We start from the raw sequence: 18,732 nt of genomic DNA, 5'->3' as shown, positions 1-18,732 counted from the left end.
CAAGTGTCCGAGCTCCAGTGTAGATGCCCTGGACACCTTAACTAGGTAGATAGGAGTGGGTATTTCTGTGTGCTTGATTTCAGAGCTAGGTAGAAAACAACAATTGATTTTTCTTTCTGAAAACACTTTCAAAGATATTGCCTTGGTTTTGACAAATTTTATAGAAAAATGGGGGGAAAAAACTAAGTTAAAATCAAAGGAAAATTTGACTAATAGTTTTTCAAAACTCAGTAAGACATTCAGAACTGGAACAGGCTGAACATCTCTGAATCCTGTCTGAGCTTCAAAAGAGACATTGCAGGGATTGCATTAAATTAGGCTGCTATTCTCCCACTTTGCTGAAAAAATGAGTGTCCTTTCTATGTAGAATAACTGGCTAGGATCAGCTTTAAGAATGGCTGGCAAAGGACTTGGCATAGAAAAGCAGGCTTCCCCTCCAACCCCACAAACTAGCTCACCTTTGGTGTGGGTCTGTCTAGTGAAAGCCTTACAGAAAAACGACTGTGACCTATTTTGTTTCATAGCAAACGTGGCTCTGATGCTCAGATAAAGATTCCTGTATTTCCTGAGTGCTCAAAGCTACTTACATGGGAGAAGATTGCTTGGTAAGTAAGGATTTGTAGGATCCAACAAGCCTAAGAGCCTAAGAAACACGGGGCTGTCAAATCACCGGTCCCTCCAGCCCTGGTCTCTCCCAGCAGGAGCTTTCTGGGACCCCTGACTCTGGCTTTATGTGATCTGTACACAGCACCAATACAATCCAGACACAATCAAAAAAATATCAAACCATTCAAACAGCTTTTCATCTGACAAACCTCCACGTGAAGGATTAATATGCCCTGAGAGATTCAGAGAGATAAAAGCTTTGTGTTTAGTTCAACAGCCCTGCAAAAGGGTTCAGAAAGTTGCTTCCCAAGTGTTAAAATACAGCCCTCATCTGCATTTGTAATTCAGCGTCCCTGGAACTATAAACAGCAATAGCTTATGCATAAACTCACCCTTCATCCATCATCAGCAGAAAAATGAGTTTATCCATGATGTAAGATTTCTTCTTTCCTTCAGATTGTGGAGATGGGGTTCTGGTTGTATTGTTTCTCTCATCATCTTCCCAATCTCAGCTGAAAAATAAGACATCTACTTGACCTTGAAGCCTCTGATATGAGGAAAAGCTATTTTCTAAATGATTAAAGTGAAGCGGTTCTACGCAGTTCTCTGCTCTACCTGCAGTAAAGGTTTACTCATCTTTTTTTGAAGAAAAGAAAAAGAAGTTAAAAATATTAAAATCATCAAGTAAAAGCAATGCACCGGGGTTTTCTTAATTATGCCAATTTTGGGGAGCCCCTAGAAACATTACAAGTTTCTAGTGTGAAAAAGACATGTGGTTGAGACACTTTCTCATAGTGTGTCTTTCTTAACAAGCAGGGATTTTAAGTATCAGTCCCAAACATTTTTCCTCAGTAGAGCACATTTGCTCTGCCTGTCAGACTCTTTTTTTTTTTTTTTAAGGTGGATGAATATGTTTAATAACTGAACTACTGGTAATGGAATGATCTCCTGTGTTGCTATAAAAGGAAAGCATATGCTTTTATAGAAATTATTTATAAGCAAATGCCACAGTTGAAGTTATGAGCATTATAAATAATGCCTGTCAGCTGAAATCTTTCTCAAGTTGAAAACTAGGTTACTCTAAGCTAAGTGAATGGAGTAACAAGGAACTGGGGAGATTGAAGGTAGAAGTACCTCCCCGTTTGCATAATGACTGAACAGGAGGTAAGAAAGGAATGCTGAGACATGAGTAGCTGCTCTTCTCCAGGAGTTTTCAGAGGTGCCTGCACAGAGAGCTGGGCTGTGTGTGCAGGGACCCGGGCACAGGCACCTGCTGAACCCCTGGCTGTGACAGCCCTGACAGCGTGCCAGAGCTGCCAGCAGGTCATGAGCTCACCCCAAGGAGCTGCTGGGTCAGGGGGCCTGGGCTCAGCCCTGCCTGGCATTGTTTGCTGCCTTTCCAGCCCAGGCCTTCTGGACAGGTTACCTGAGAGCCTGGCAACTACTTGGGAATCATGAAAACTGAAGAGGTCACTCAGGAAAACAGGAATAGGGAATGAAAGGGCTCCACAGGAGATCCTGGACCAGTGAAGATGTCTTTGCTCGCTGTCCCATCTTTAATTAGTTTACAGATGCCTAACTGAGCATTTGCAAGTTCACTTCTTTTAAAACAGATTGATAGGAACAGAAAGGGTTGAATCTATGGAACTGCAATGTGAATGACAACATTTGAGGCAACAGAAAATCTCAGCAAGGAATTTAAGAACTACTTGGTTTTCTTTCCCATTTTTTCACTTGATTCCTTTGCAGGTCAGCCTGCTCACAGGCCTGCTCAGTCTTTTTTGTAGGCATACAGGAATTGAACATATAGGACCAGAAGGATGTTTCTGGGACATATCACCCATCTATACTACGGGCAGCTTCCCCTCTTGCCTTGCTCTGCTAATCAGATTAAAATTCTACTCCAAGCCAATACAACATTATCAGTTAGAAAACTTTGCTTGGTAGCCAGCCCACACATACCCATTTTCAGCTTGGAGCCATTTGTTCAGCTACACTGTTATCCTTTAATTTCCATTAGCTTGTCCCCAAATGCTGTTAATACCATTTGTGTGTTCAGAGTGCAGCTGCATCCTCTCTCAGTCCTTGGTTTCAGGCTCTGATCACAAGACAGGTTTTTCTTTTCCCTGTCATCCTTGAATGGCTGCTCAGAGCTGTTCAGATCAGGCTGTTCCATCCCCCTGGCAGCTTTTCAGATTGGACTTTCTCTTTTTAAAATATGGTAAAGCCAACTTCTACCCATTACTTAAAATTACATGTCTAAATCAGGTTATAATTATTATTTGGGGGACATCTCATCAGCCCTTCTCTATGCTTGCTTGAAATAGAAAAAAAATACTATATCTACAGTGATAAGTTCTGGCACCACAAGTCCCATTTAACCATCATCTGAGTAAGACAAAGTCAAGCCCATCTCTCAATAGTTGTTTCCAAGTGATAAGGAAACTAGATGCTCAGACACCCAACTAGAGACAGCCAAGATTTAACGGGGATTTTATCCAAAAGAGGAGACTCCCTCCCTGTCCATGAGAGAAGAGAAAGTTTGGGTTGGAACACTGGTTGAGTAGAGTACACCAGATATTTGATTTATCAACATTTTTCCTCTTACCTGTGCTCCTTTGCATACAGTGACAGAAATAATTTGTTTCTGTGGGAAACAGTTGTGTTTCTGTCCCTATTGTGTTTTAAAAATGCATTCTATGTAGTGTATTTTGCATTAGCAAATTGGAAGACCACTCCACTGCACACATATTGCACATATATACAGTGATCAATATCATACTGCTCTATTTCTTAAAATCAGTCTAAGGATTCTCTGTATGGCTCATAAAGGCCCCAAATCCCATTTTTTCCCTGGCTTTAGCAGCACATTACTGTGTTTCCAGGGGAGATAGGTATGACTTACCATGTCTGATTGTGCAGTAATAGCTGTCCAAGGATTTACAACCTTTGCTATCTTCTTGTTACAAAGGATCCTGCCAAACATGAGCTTTTCTTTCAGGAAAAACAATTAGCCATACACACTGAAATCAGGAATTATTGCCATTTTGGAACTTCTCCGAGGTTTTGGCAGGGTTGCTCTGGAGACCCGTATAACCTCTCCTGATGGTTGGCACCCCATAAATATCAGGGGCAAGAGCAATCTCTGCTTATAATTGTCCAAAGGAATTCACTTCTGCCTCCTTTCATGATGTCATTGGCATTGTGAAAAATAATTGCTGAGGTTAAAATGTCTCTGGATGACCTGTCTTGCAGTAAAATTGCTAACTCACAGTCACCACAACACCCCAGGGCTGCTATCGGTGGCCTGCCCACTGCCTGATTGCAACCATTAGTCTGGGAGGACAGACGGCTCAGATAAAGAGATTAAGATAAATTCTCTGCATTGATCTCAGATTGAGAGGAGAAATGGAACTTCTTCATTTGGAGATGGATCAGTGGAAATAACTTTCAAATACTACTGACTATTTCTGAGGTGAAAACAATTGTTAGTGCCTTGCAGCAACAGAGTTTTCTTATTTAAAATGAACATCATCGTTCAGAAATAATTCCCAAATTACCATCTCATCTCCCTTCCCCAAAAAGGCATTAAATGTGATCAGTGTGCTCACACAGGGAAACAAATAAGTGGTAGAAAATTAGTTCAGTGCACATATCAACTGACTAATGGGAGTTCTAAAGGCAGTGAAGAGATGCACAAGCCCAATTTGCTCCCCTGGCTTGGTTTCAGGATCCTAAAAGAAATCCTAGAAATAGGAAAAGAGGAAATCCAGAAGTGCCCCACTGGCTGTGTAAAAAGGTTAAAGGCATCTTGGATAACTCTCATGCTGTGGTGAGCCAAGGCTACACTGGTAAGGGGACCCTTAAACTGACAGAGAAAAGTAAAAACAGGAAAGAGAAGGCAAAAATAACTTAGCAGGAGTCAAGATGGCAAGAGAAACTTCAAGGAGCTGCTTAACAAAAGGAAAGATGTAATTTAAGTCTATTGCAGTGGAGAAATAATAACACAAAGAATTTTATATTGTTTAGCCTGTATCCATCTGAGCTACCAGCACTGGCATCTGGTGGTGTTGGGGGTTGGTTTGGTTGGTTTTCTTCTTTGTAAATTAAATGTTAAATCACTGCTTGGAGCCAGAAGCAAATGGGTAAAAGGGAAGTAATATCAGTAAATATAAAAAATGTGGGTAATCAGGATGACAACAAACTGGACACTCACTGTCTTGAACAAAGCTCTACAAATTGAAGCACAAAGAGGAATTGACCCTCAGTTTCTTCAACAAGAACATCTTTGAGCACTAAGTGGAGGAACAAACCTGTAGTTTGATGGCAGCCTCAGGTCTCTACTGCTGAAACAGCCTCAGGATTTCTACAAATTACAGAGGAGTCCCCAAACACAAGAAGCCATTTCCAGCACTAAATAACAGTATATTTTAGTTGGTGTTTAAGAGACAGTTCCACAAGCCAAAATCAATTTTAAAGAACATGAGGTGTGAGAGAAAATAGAATTAAACTGAAGGAAGTGACAATTGAGAACTTAATAAAAACACTTTGAGTAGATGCCCCCAAAACCACAAGTCTGGGCTAAAAAAAGAGAACTGCAGGTTAAAAAGCAGCGTGGCTTTGAAGGAAATGAAAGCCACAGTACAGCAAAATAAATATTGGTGTTTTCATTTCCTTGCACTGTTCAACAGCATTCCCTTCATTCCCAGGCATGGGCTAAGAGAAGAAGGAAAAGGTGACAGCAGTGACTCTAAGTGAAATCTTGCACTTAAAAGAAAGGGAAGCAAAAGGTGTGGAAAGACTCATTTGGCAAGCAGAGGTGAAACACTGAGAGCTTTTCAAATGTACCTTTGGTCCCCATGCTGTCCGTGGCAGCTTTGGAGCAGTTTGGGAAGCAGGAGCATCACTCACATCACCCCAAAAGCACTTTGTTTCAGGAGTTTTGTGTTTGGCAAGATGTGAAGTGGTAAAATGTCAAGGGCAGGTTGTACATGAAGAAGCAAAGGACAGCTGCCTTCCTCTACTGAAAAGTAAAAATGAAAATGACATTTTGAATATAGAAAAGTAAAGACAATTTCAGTAAATGCAGCTGTTGGGAAAAAAGGCCCAGAGCCTGTTTGAAGCTCATTAATGCCAATGATAGGTTTGAGAGTCTGACAGTTGGGTAAAGATGCTTCTTTTCTGGGTAAAATATTACAGTGATGCCACAGGGTGACCTTCAATTCTGTTCTTTTCAGAAAGAGCTGTAAAGGACTTTCTGTCTGCCAGTCTCAAGGACAAGTTTAGCAAGAGCACACAGGGCATGACCCATCCTCCTTCCCCTTGCCCGAGTCAATTACACACCAATTAAATTGTGCTCCCACGTTCCCCTGGTCTCCTCTCCAGCCTCTCATCAAGCAGGTATTTAAAGGAAGCACTTCCTTCCTCCAGCACTTGCTAATGCTGTCAGCCCAAGGTGAGAGCAGGCTCAGAGCAGGAAAAGCACAGAGCAGCATCCCAAGGCTGCCCATTCCTACAGAACCTGATGCTTTATTTCAGCAGCTCCTCTGGGGCCCACTCTTTCAAAGCTTTACATTTCTTGCCAGCTCAGAGGCTCCAGTTTCTCTAACGTTTTCTTTACGGTAACTCCTGGCTGCACCAAGCCAAAAGTACATATTTTTCAGCATAGATAAATCCCTTTCAGTCACATCTGAGAATAAGACAAATACATGAGCATTCGCTACATCTTACTATGAGCATGGACAGAAACAAGGCAGCCAAGGCAATAAATTCCAGGAGAAAGGCTTCTCCCAGGTGACCAGCAGGAAGTAAATGAACAAAGGTACATATGTTAGGCAAGGCAGAGTCCACAGCAAGACATGTAGAAGGGAGGGAGAGAATAAATCTTTCCCTTATTCTCAGTGGAACTGTATTAATCTTGCCTCAATTAGGCTTTTCTTACCTATTCCTTTTCTCCAATAGGCAAGCAAATAAAATCCATAGGAAGGATGGAAAGAGGAGAGCCATGGCTGAGGCAGAACGTTTCCTTTGGATGTCTGGAGAAAAACCACCTTCCATTTCCACTCCCATGGGGTACAGAGTGTCTCTTATGTACAGTAACAGAACATACGCACTCACCTCTTATGGCCAGGGTACCTGCTGCACTCCTACACAAAGAAATTCCTGTGCCCTAGGTCTGTGCATGTAGGGGGATAGAATATAAGTAAATAAAGGTAGTATAGAAAGTAATCTTACCCTTAAGGAGTTGCAGTTGAACCAATTATTAAAGATTGGGAGCAGGCCTGACTTTAACAGGCCACTGCTGTAGCCAATAACAAGAAGAGTGCTATAAAAGAGTGGGTTGGTTGGTTGAGGGAATCTGGAGTCAGCTGGCTGCTGTGAGGACAAGGAAGAGTCAGTGCTTAAAGGAGTTGCCTACCAGAAACATCAAGGAGGCATGAAATTTTAGCAATATGAAACCTTTGCAATATAATGATAACGTGGGAAGTGGGGATTTGGAGGGGACCTTCACAGTAAAACCTTCAGATGTGACAGTGTTGAGGCATGTTAATGATCTGCTATGAGCAACTGACACAGCATGCAGAAACAGACACAGAAATTATTCACAGCTTTCTTACCCAAAGGCTGTTCCCGTTTATTGAAAGCACAATCTGCTGCAGTCAGCAAGATCTACCTCCTATATTTCTGCCCCAAAAAAGAGAACATATCTCCTCATCTGCCTAGCCATCACCTTCTGATGTACCACAGTACCACAAACCCCTAAAACCAGCACTGGATTAACACAACATTGTCACCAGGTAGGACCCAGCAGCACTTCCCTTCCTCATCACCACACATCCCCAGGGGAAGCCCATGAGCACACTGTCCCCAGCCCTGAGTGACCAGCTATTGCCTTCTGCCTTGCTCTGCCATTCCCACAGCCCTTCCTCAGCAGAGCACTGTGATGGTCCCAGACTTCTCTTCCTCTCTCACTGCCTTCCCAGTGCATGGCAAAACCCTTTTCCAGGCACACCCCCTTGGACCCAGCATTCTGCACTTCTCCAGCTTTGACTCAGAGCTTGGGCTCCTCTCGTGCTCTGTGTTTTCCCAGTGCCCAGCACAACAGGGAGCTCCTGGGTGACCTTCCCCTGCTCCTTCCCTGTCCTTGCTTACATAATGTCTATGACTCATTCATATCAAGTCGCCCGTAACATGCAACATCTGGGTCTGTTTTGGATTTTCTCCTTCCTCTGTGAAGTTGTCAAGTCAGCTTTGGGATATTTTGTCTAAACTTGATCCTTATAAAGTTGATGTAATTAGGATGGGAAATCCTTTCCAATTTCATCTTTTGGGGGATAATCCCATGTTGCTGTATGCTATTTCCTCACTGGATGTTTGTGTTAGGAGAAGCCTTTTCTTCCTAGTTGTGAATTCCATGTAGTTTTGGAACAGATAATCCATGGGTCATTAACCCTTTCTGTGCTCCTGTTGAGCTCCTCTTACCTTGTACTCCTCAGCATTTCCCCCCCTATGTATATTCCCTTGAAAGGCTCCTCCATCTGTTTGGTATTTGAATGCTTGGAACAGACTCTGTTTCTTGGGGGATGTGGCCCTTTCCACATAGGGCATTATCTGTTTTACCTTTAAAAATGTACCAGATTTGTAAATTTGAGGGTAATGATTTATAGCCCAACTGGTCATAATTATCTCATTACTAGTCAAATAAGGACTTCTTCCAAATATCACATAACAGATGGTGAAGAGAAATTTTATTTCCAGTTCTTCCTAGACTAACATTTGAGGTAGCGTGGAAAAAGAGAGGAGAGGGCAGAGCTGGACACAGATGGTAAACATATTTGGTTTTAATCAGCATTTAAAACCTTCTCCTATTTTGGCCAAAATTTCTTACTTTCAAATCTGACTCAAAATTGATCAACTATTTACTACTCTATAAAGTTCATCTGTTTTTGTTTTAAGATGCAGCGATGTCACAACAAATCTCTAAGTTTTAATAACAATATAAAACCCAAACAAGCTACATTGTACCAAATGTATTTACATTTTTCTTAGCAACAAATTTCTGTTACTACAGTTGTAGCAAAGTAGAGATAAACAGCTGAAAAATATCTATGGGGTACTGTTCATAATCCAGGATTTGATGTAAAGTCCAGAAACTTTAATTTAAAGACTGAGTCATGTAAAAGGCAACTAGTACTTATATTACAGCTATACTAAAAGACACATATTTTTGTCTGTATATTTTAGATTACTGCATGGCTAGTGATTCTTATCCATTGTGAAATCTTAATAACCAACTTTTGATCTTCTCAGGAATTTTATTTCAATGTATACTGGGTAATTGTTAGTTATTGGCCATTTATTAATTTTCTTGACCTTGAAACTAGTTACATATTTTAAGGGGAATTAAAGTAATTAATTATGATAATACCCATAACAACCTGATCATATAGTGGAAGGTATCTTAATGTACATACCCTTCTATCACAAAAAAACCCCAACTATATGTAGACAAAAAGAAGAAGAGAATTCTAAAGAAAGTCCTATGTAAGAAATGCACATTACTGCCATGTTAGGAGCCACAGGATTCTAAGAGTACCTGAAATTCCCTGGACAGCTGTAAACCAACACTAGCTTGATTATTTATCTGCCTTTTCCGATGCATTTGCTGAGTTGTTGTGTTTGGGGCATGAGGAAAATGTTTGATTTACTCTTAGAGTTAGTGCTAGAGATTTTAATGTGTGTTCTCATTTTTACAGCAAACCTCTCTTGTGACTTTGAGGCACCCACCTTTTGCCTGTTTCCAATGCATATCCGTCAGGAGGAAAGAAAACGTTCTGTCTCATTTTTGGGCAAACCACGGCAGTATCTCCTTCCCATCAGTGCCAATGTCAATCCCTTCTTTGCTACCTGGATGGGAAAGATTTAAAATTTGTTACAGTAATTTAAACAACAGCAGCAATTTTTCAGCTTTGTCAGCTGCCTCAGCCCAAGCACCTCCTGTTTTCTACCAAACCCTTGTGCTCTCCCTGCATCCCCGTCTGAGGCCGGCACAGGCTGAGCCTGTGTGTCAGCCATGAATGTCTCCCTCAAACCCTCAGCCAGCACCATTCCCCCCAAAAACCTTCCTGACTTTTCACAGGAATCCAAACACACAAGGCCCCTCACAAAGAGCAGTTTACTCATCCTTGCCTGACTTCAGCCTCCTGAGGCATGGAAGAGCTCCTCAAGATCTACATATTCCATGGGTGGTGCTTGTGGCATCCCCCTGACACACATGACAATACCCAACACAATGATACCCTCCAGATGAAAGGCTCTGGAGGAAAAGTCAGCCCTGAGCAGCCATTCATTTTATGTGATCACCTTCTACAGAGTACATCTGGGACCAAAAAGGGAATGATTTCCTGTTCAACTGAAGGCAGGAAAACCAGCAGGATTGAATAAAGTAAGTGAAACTGCTGTGAAATCCATGGCCTGGATGGTCTGTGCACTGCTCCTGGTGACAACAGGGAATTCAGTTTCTAGCATGTGGCACATAACTGTGGAAAAGTCCTGGAGTTATGTGTTTTGTGTTTATGGGCTGGCACAAAGCTGAAGATGTGGTACAAAGCAGTGGTAAATAGAGAGACATTAGTTGGTTTGGTTGGTTTGGTCTGTTGGGGTTTTTCTTGCTAAAATCTCAGGTTTATAGCTGGTCCTGTGCTGGGTGAGAACCTGACTCAAGATTTCTGTGTTTGGTACCAACACAACGCTGCTGCAAATGCTGCTCACAGTACCCTGAGTGGTGAAACAACAAAACCTATGGAATTGTGGAATCACTGGGGCTGGAAAAAACCTTCAAGGCCATCGAGTCCAGCTTTGACCAAACACAGCCATGGCCAAGAACCCACTGAATCTATGGTATATTCTGAAGGCTGAAAATTTACCATGGAAATTTGACTTGAGGAAAACATATGAACATATTTTCTGCTCATTTTGGTGATAGAGATACATGTAAAACTCAGGGGGGGAAAAAAGCTTGTTCTTCAAGGTTGTATACACTGCTAATAAATAAAAAATGAAATCAGATTATAAATACCAGATCCTCACACAATGAAATTCACTTTCCTTCCATTGATTTAAGCAAGTATTAAATTGATTTAAAGGCAGCTGTGTCAACTTCCATCACCAAGGGGTTTGGTTCTGAATATCTAAGAACTTGATTTCTTGATGTCTTTTATATTTATCACTCCCATGGTGCACAGAGAGGCTGATCATGTCTCAGCAAAGTGGAGTTTGCCAGACAAGTGAAAAAAACTCAGACCCCTCACCATGTGACCCCGGTTTAGATCATTCCATGTGGGGACACATATGGATAGGGAAGTACATTTTTGCATGTGTATATATATATATATATATAAACATATATTTTATATGTACATGGAAATAAAATCATGTTGATTACATAAACAACTTCTTAAATGATATATATCTAAAATATTAAAATGAAAATTACCAAATCCTTCTGGCTTGATCCCCTGCCTTGTCTTTGCTCCCTCATGTGTATTCATTCATCCCTCATGCTGGCTTGCCCCTGAAGGACCAAGGTCTGTAAGCAGAGAGAAACTTCTCTAAATCTCAAATTACAATAATCCAGGATTTAAGAAGCAAAATGGTACCATTACTGCAGATAATTGTAACTCTGGAGAAATAGGTCAGAGCTGCAGTTCATCTCACCACTGCTACCAACAAATGAGGTCACAATTTGCTTACTTTTACTGTGCTGTTGCTTTAAAAGAAAAGAGCTCATTTTTCTGTATTGATAAAGGTAATGAATTCCCAGGCAGCAACACAAGAAGAGATAAAAGCAGGAATTAAATCTCTGGTCTATGTGGCCTTGGGTATCCAGTCCCACACAGCACAGGCACAACAAGTCAAGGCTCTTTTTAATACTTCTTTTGCAATCACAACCACTGTTCCCCTTCAGTTGCACACAATGTGCATGCAGATGTAACAGTGTTTTCCAAACACCCTCAGTGGAAAGGATAAACATGCAGGCTTTTCTCACTCCTGGAACCTGCATTCTCTGGGTATTTGTTAGAGACAAGTTGTCTCTGCAGAACAACTAAAGCCAATGAAAATAAGAATCTCAGCATTTTCTGTAATAGCTCTTGTGGAATGTAGTCATTCAAGGAAGAATTTGTGCAGCTGGTAAAGGCAGTGTGACTACAAAAAAATGCAGCCTCCCTATAAATTCTCTGTGATCCCTGAGGAAACGTCAGGAAAAAGGCAATTGCAATGCAGATTTGCATGGTTCCCTGAAGGATACTGCACTTCCACAAATCCTCCCCTGAAGAGATTAAGCTTTGCGACAGTTTGCACTCAAATACAATTAATTTTGATGGCCCCTGCATGATTACAAGTCTAATGTTTAGTTTTGCTATCAATTACCACACGAGACTCTTCCTGGGTCACTACTCTGTGAGCTACTATGGCTTTACTTATATTGAGCCATCTCCATTCTCTCCATAATTTACACATTTGGAGTACAATGGTCTCTCTGAACCAGTTCAAGTGTAAAGGAACAGTAATAATAATAAATAGATAGTAAGTTAATGCTTTTGCTGTCAAGTATTAGAGACATGGAAGAAATTAATGGCCACCTCTCCTGTTCTACATCCTGGCATAGGAGTTCAATTTTAGTTCAAATAATAGATGTTTATGTGAATAATAAGACTTGTGTACAGGTAAGTCACTAGCAGAGTCTTGTGTGCAACCATTTACTAATTAATGCAGTTTGTTAATGGCAAGTATTTGTATAAGTGTTGGTATTTAGGTAATTACTCACCATTTGTAAAAATCCAATCAGCTTGTGCTAGGAGAGAGCTGTTAGTTCTTTCTGATTAAGAGAGGTTACCGTAACAGGAACCCTGAAAGTTTGCAGTCAAGGTTTTTTGAAGTTTTCTGCTTTGCTATTCACCTCAATATATACATCATCTGTGAAAGATTTACAGAGGAAACCACTTAAACAATGAAATATAAATGAGTCCAATGCATTTCTCTGCCAGGTTTTACCCAGAGCGGTATTTGGGGGTTTATGCAAGGATAGCATTGCCTAATGAATCTGGCCAAGTGGAATCAATATGAGAGTAATTAATTTAACTCCATCTTTTTATTTTTCAAAGTGACAGATTTATGATGGGCCATGAAAGAAACATGAAGCATTACCATTTTCTCTCTACTGGAGGGTAGATAAAGATAACTGGTGCTCCTTCTGTGACACAGAGGAAGAGGAAAGCTCTGAGCTGAAGGAGAAGGCAGGAGGGAAGAAGGAGGAGCTGGGAGCAGCAGCCTGGTCAGCTGATGGCCTGCAGCCATGCCGGGGAGCAGCACCAAAGGACAGCTGTCACTCGCACTAACTGCAGCATGCGGGGCACTTCCCCAGAGCAGGCAGAGAGATTAGAGCAACAATCACAGAACAGGCACACATTGTATCTGCTGGAGTCCTTCACAGTCATCTTCATTTCACCCACTTATGACCCATTTGAATTGCTACGCTTGGAAAGAATAATTACTGTCCCAAAAGCTACAATTTTGTTTTCTCTTTTATTTTGCCCCCAGATATCCTGCTCTTTTTTCTCTCCTTTCTTTTTAATGTAAAGGGACTCTAACAGCCATACTAGCTGATGAAATGGAGAAACCAAAGCAAAAAAAGCATTTAGGCCACCACTTGTATATTCATTCTCCCTCTTTTTGCATTATTCTTGGCTATAAATATTTTTGAATGTTGTCTCTGTGGCTACACACAGAAGTTCCCTTTAGCTTTAGGCTTTAATGACTTAGTCACCAATGCAGCAAAAACCAGAAAGCCAAAACCAAAAACCTGACAATTCACATCAATTCAAAAGCTGTTCCACTGAGATTTGATAAGAGATCATTGCAGAAGCAATATTTGGAACGCTACAGGAATGAAACAAGGACTTGATTCTCTTTGTATAAAATGTTCAACAATCACCCTGCTAAAAGACTGCAAAGATAGCAGACTAAGTGTATATGTGTTACACTTGTCTTTTTTAGCATTAATTTCCACTCTCCTTGTTTAAACTAGTGGAAGTACTAAAGCTTGTGACAACCACGGTAATTTCAATTTAGACCACTTCAGTTTGGTGAGCACTTTCAATTTGAAGTACACGCTCCAGCAATTCCAGCAATACAAAATACTTTCCTTTACAGCTGCCCAGAATAATACAGGATTTGAGCTCTCTTAACTCTTACTCTCCAAACTCCAAGGGGAAAATATTATTGCATGCTGAGAGTCCTTACAGTGATTTCTGCCAAGCCATGAAAAAACCCTGTAGTTTTAGTCATCTGTGCTGATTGTTTTTGAGCAGTAGTGGAGATTTTGGAGGGTTTTGTAGGTGAGTGTGCATCTGTGCACCTTGTGTGTGAGCGGGTGAGTGACTGTGTCACCCTGCAGCAGGCTGTACCTGCTCCAAGGCCTGCAGATCTCATTGGGAGCTCTGTTTATTCCAAAGGCTGTTGGTGTTTGCAGTAGGTAAAATGGCTTTCCAAGCCAGCAGGAAGAGCCTGCTCCTGGGGACTACTAAGGTACTGCTGGAGGGAAGAGGAATGGAATCTTTCAAAGATCTAAAACTGCATTTTGAGCACATGTAGACACTGAACAGAAATATCATAAAGTTTTAGTAAAGCAGAATCAGAGTTTACAACCCAGTGAGTGACTCTACATCTCACCTGCCTGGAAATTTCTCAGGGTTTCAATGGGATAGGACAACTTTTTCCAAGCATTTCTCTTACTGAAAAGGAGAAACTGTTGAAAAAGATTGCCATTCCCAATGAACAACTCCCATAGCTTCCCAGGAAAACAACATTATATGCAATATATGAAAAGAATATTAGAACACACTTACCACACATGGTGGAGGAGAATGTGGGTAACTTCTGCCTGTTCCAACTCATTCCCTTGGCCACTGCACTCCACACCACCAAATCCTGAGGAGCTGCTGAGGGTTTTTGCTGTATTAAGGTGCTGCTTTCACATGGTACCCGGATTCTTCTTGCTCCGACACTGCTAAGCCTCTGGTTTAGTCCTGGAGGGGGAAGTCAGAGCCAGCAACCAGCATCAGGAACAGGAGATACAGAGTGCCCACAGCACGTACTCGTCCCACCTGCACCTTGCTATCAGTTTCCAAGTCACAGCAAAGTAAATGGTACAGAGCAAACTTTTCCTGGAGCTCCAAGGGAACTGTCAGGCAATTTCTCACCTGGCCGTGGTTTTGTACAATCACTGTGCACATAAATCAAGTGTGACACTTCCATCAACGCAAAGTGACCGTAATTGGACTCAAGCAGTCTCTTAAAACAAAAGTAAATTATCTAGATACATGTAAATAAGTCCTGAGAGTACCCTTCACCTCCACACAGCTCTGCTTCCATGACCTGTTGCTTGATTTAGAGTTTTCAGTCCTCACACTGTTAGTATCCATTGTCTGTATGGATTATTTATTTTACATCAGAAAAAAAAAAAAAAAAGAAAGGCAAAGGAAAAAGAATAAAAGTAATAACTTAACAAAAGATGAAACCATATGTTCCTTCTTTCTGATGTTAAATCCACTTTGGGAGCAAAAAAGGTTATTGGCTCTCTTTGATCTTGAATATGTTGGGTAAATTATATCTCTGTCTAACCAGTTCAGTGATTTTCATACTGCACTCATACTTGACAAGGAACTTCACTGAAGTCTCTGAAAAATGTGCAGCTGTGAAAAAAGCATAAGCAAGAGGCTAGGATGTGTGAGAAATAAGTGAATAAATATGACCCAGTTTGTGATTCCTGCATGAGAAGTGAGCATGCAGCCCTCTGCAGCCAGGGTGTGCTGCCAAAGCAGGTGAATTAAGAGACCAAAAGGGATTTTTTTATATTTTTAGATTTTGTAAGTTGACAATATGGCATAATTCAGAGATTCCACATTAACTGAATAAAAACCTGTAAGGAAGCTACTATTTACCACAAAAGCAGGCTCTTGGTGTGTGTGCGTGTTAGGGTACAAGAAATTTTCTTAGAATGCTGACATTTATACAGGACTTTCTTTACTTACTACAAACATAGTATGTGTGTAACCTGTTTTTTTTTTTTTTTTTGGAAGATGACAAAAATGTATACTCCCTCTTCCCAGTGTTTTCCCCAGAAGCCTCCATAGCTTGCCATGGATTATTTGCTGAAGAGTGAATACTATTGCACAGCTATCTCCCAGCTGTCATCTGCTTTTGCTTTAGTCATTCTGCAAGACTTGGGAGCTGGGTTTAATTGTTTCTACACCAAATTCAACTGGTAACTCATAACATGCAGATCAGCTAAGTGACAAAAAGAAAAGGTCAGGACAATCAGAAAAAATTTTAAAGAGGATTATTTAGTGCAATCAAGTATTTGTTAATACTTTGCCCTTCTACATGATTACTATTTTCTGTTTTAAAGTCATTCATTGCAAGAAAAGGGTATCTCCTATTCCTGAAACACCCTTAGAATATTAAAATATCTTAAATACCTTAACATATTAAATATAAAATACCCTCAGGTATTTCCTTAGGTTTAATATATTTGGGAAAATTGTCAGAAGCATATTAGTTGACTTTTATTCCAATTTTAGTCCATTCTGAAATTTTACTCAGTAATTAATCTTCCTCAAGAAAGTTGTATTATTCCAATATTATATGATAGAAAATGCTAAGTCAGAGTCCTGCATAAAAATTCCTGATTAAGTCTTTCCTGCCACACCTCACTGTTCACAGTATTCACAAACACACTGCTATAAATGGTATTTTTTTAAACTGTATGAGACCTGTCTGATGGTTTCACCTAAATCAACATCAATGGGTTAAATAGCAAGTTCAGGGTTATGTGGTTATTGCAGTTGCCAGGATCAGAAAAAAAATCTGTCATTTCCAGTAGAGAAATGAGAAAATTTAGCGAAACCCATAAAAAAATAACACCTGTACTGCTTAAAAGGAAAATACCACTGAAAGTAACTGGCCTACAAAGTGCTGGTTCTGTTGCAGACTTGAAGGCCAGGTGAGATTAAGGCCCAAGAGCAGGGCAGCGATGCCAGCATAGGTGTGAGGGTACAGCCCTGGCTGCAGGGCCTGTGTTACCTTGCCCTTAGGGGCACACCGAGGAGCCCCATAGCTGCAGCACTGTAGACTCACATTTCTCTTCACAGAGAAAAGCAAGGCACAATTCTTCCCAAAATTATTCTTGTCATTTGCTGTGCCTGTGTTTGTGCCAAAGTAGAATGCAATATGGAGACTGTTTACCCAAAGTGATGGTGTTTTGCTTCCTTGGCCTGTCAGGGCCAGGTGTGTGTGTGAGTCGGGACTGTGGGCTGACAGTCACAAGATTCTGTGCAGTGTGTGCAGAGTTGAGTGCTTGGCAGATTCAGTTTAGATGTAATGTAACATAGTGTAACATAGTATAATGAAATAATTAACCTTCTAATAAAATGAAGTCCTCCTCATCATTCCTTCCTTCACCAGGGTTCCCTGTGAAAACTGTACAGCACGGCTTAGCCAAGGCCAAGCTGAGGCTCTGCACCATCCAGGAACACACAGCACAGGGTGAAGGCAGCAGTGCAGTTCTGAGTTGCTCTCACTCCCTGGAGATCTTGGGGCCGTTGCAATGAAGGCCTCTCTGTTTTCAAGGCAAAGCCACCATGGCCTGGCCTGCCCAGGGCAGCCTCAGGCCTCCTCCATGGTGTCTCCTCCAGAGGGATAATCTCCTGGCCAGAATGGGGTGCTGAGGGCCCCTTCCATCTCAAGGACATTGCAGATCAGGTGATATTCAAGAGCTTGCACTAGTAACAGAATTTGTGTTTCATGCACAGATGAGGCCACTGTACCCATGCAGAGCTGCTGAGCAGTTCAAGGGGCCCCTGCAAGTGTTTTCACAGGAGCAGTTTGGGTTGGAAGAGACCTTACAGACCATCCACCCACCCCTTGCCATGGGCAGGGACACCTCCCACTGCACCAGGTGGCTCCAATCCCCATCCAACCTGGCCCTGGACATTTCCAGGGATGTGTCCTGGGTAACTGTGGCTCTGCTGAAGGGAAAGCCAGTGTTTGGATTTGCTCTGAATGTCCCTGCAGCTGTGAAACGTGGATGGCAGTGCTGCTGGAACCAACTCTCTTGTGAGGTTTCCTGTACTCTCTGCTAGCAGTACTGCCAAGAATATTCCTCAGACAGCTTTTTTTGCAGTCATTTGGAATTTCACACTCTAGATGAAAGCAATTCAAAAGCAAATTGAGAAGCAGAGCTTAAAAGAAATAAGAGTATTTCAGGTTAGTTGTTTTAAGATTGAAGAAATGAGCAGGCTTAAAGGGAAAGACTCCTTCTTTTGGAATCAAGAATGCACCTTATGGATCCAGAATGCCTCTGGATCTCTGCCTATAGCTGGAAACAACTGAAGTGGTACAGTAGCATAGCTGGCTTATCCATGTTTTGGAAAAGCAGTCCTCTCTTAGCCTGGGGAAATGAAGATGTGTAAGGATATTATCCTCTCTAAGAACTCCACATCTGACACTGCTTTTTGTTTTCCCCACAAAACTCTAGGCAGGAGAAAGCTCAGCTCCCCAGAATCTTCAGCAAAAGTCTCTGGTCTCTGGAGAAAGTCCCCAAGCAGCCTCCAGTCCCTCTGTGTGTGATCCTCACATGAGAACTATTTCCATCTCCAGCTTCCCTGAGGACACGTGTTTCCCTTCTGAGTGTTTTTGTACAAACCACCTCTTGGTGAGCAGCTGCAAAACAAGGAGACGTGCTGGAGTCAGCTCTGGAACTGCTCCTGAGTGCTTGCTTGTGCCTCATGCCAAGGAGCTCCAGTGCTTGGGTTTCATGTGGAATATTGTCTGTGCTGTCACCACAGGCACAGCTTCCAGGTCCTGCAGGTTTAATGAGCCTGAGCACACTTCTCACATCTCCAGGCACAGCAGCTGGAACCTGAAACAAATATATTCCAAGCTACATTTCCCAAGGTATGTAGAGAGGGCCCAGCACAAGCCATCAACACCCAGAGGTCACTGATTTAGGAGGATTTTTATGGATGGAAAAGTAGAGGTGCCCAAAGTCCTGGGTCAGGAGGCTTA

General features: G+C 41.6%; 1 protein-coding gene across 1 annotated transcript in view; it reads right to left on the bottom strand.

Annotated features, from left to right (window-relative positions):
• CAMK2D (calcium/calmodulin dependent protein kinase II delta) overlaps nt 1–18,732 on the bottom strand; it is a 191,492-nt gene that overhangs the window by 129,569 nt on the left and 43,191 nt on the right. Inside the window, exons 3-6 of the mRNA XM_059469837.1 lie at nt 14,514–14,693; nt 11,102–11,194; nt 9,394–9,513; nt 999–1,118 (exon numbers count right to left, since the gene is read on the bottom strand). The gene's annotated coding sequence lies outside the window, so the exon portion shown is untranslated. The remainder of the gene's footprint in view (nt 1–998; nt 1,119–9,393; nt 9,514–11,101; nt 11,195–14,513; nt 14,694–18,732) is intronic.

The sequence above is a fragment of the Ammospiza nelsoni genome, chromosome 4 (genome assembly GCF_027579445.1).
Source record: "Ammospiza nelsoni isolate bAmmNel1 chromosome 4, bAmmNel1.pri, whole genome shotgun sequence".
Classification (NCBI taxonomy): domain Eukaryota; kingdom Metazoa; phylum Chordata; class Aves; order Passeriformes; family Passerellidae; genus Ammospiza; species Ammospiza nelsoni.
The sequence above is the reverse complement of the archived record's forward strand: the minus strand, read 5'-3'. Positions and strand labels throughout refer to the sequence as shown.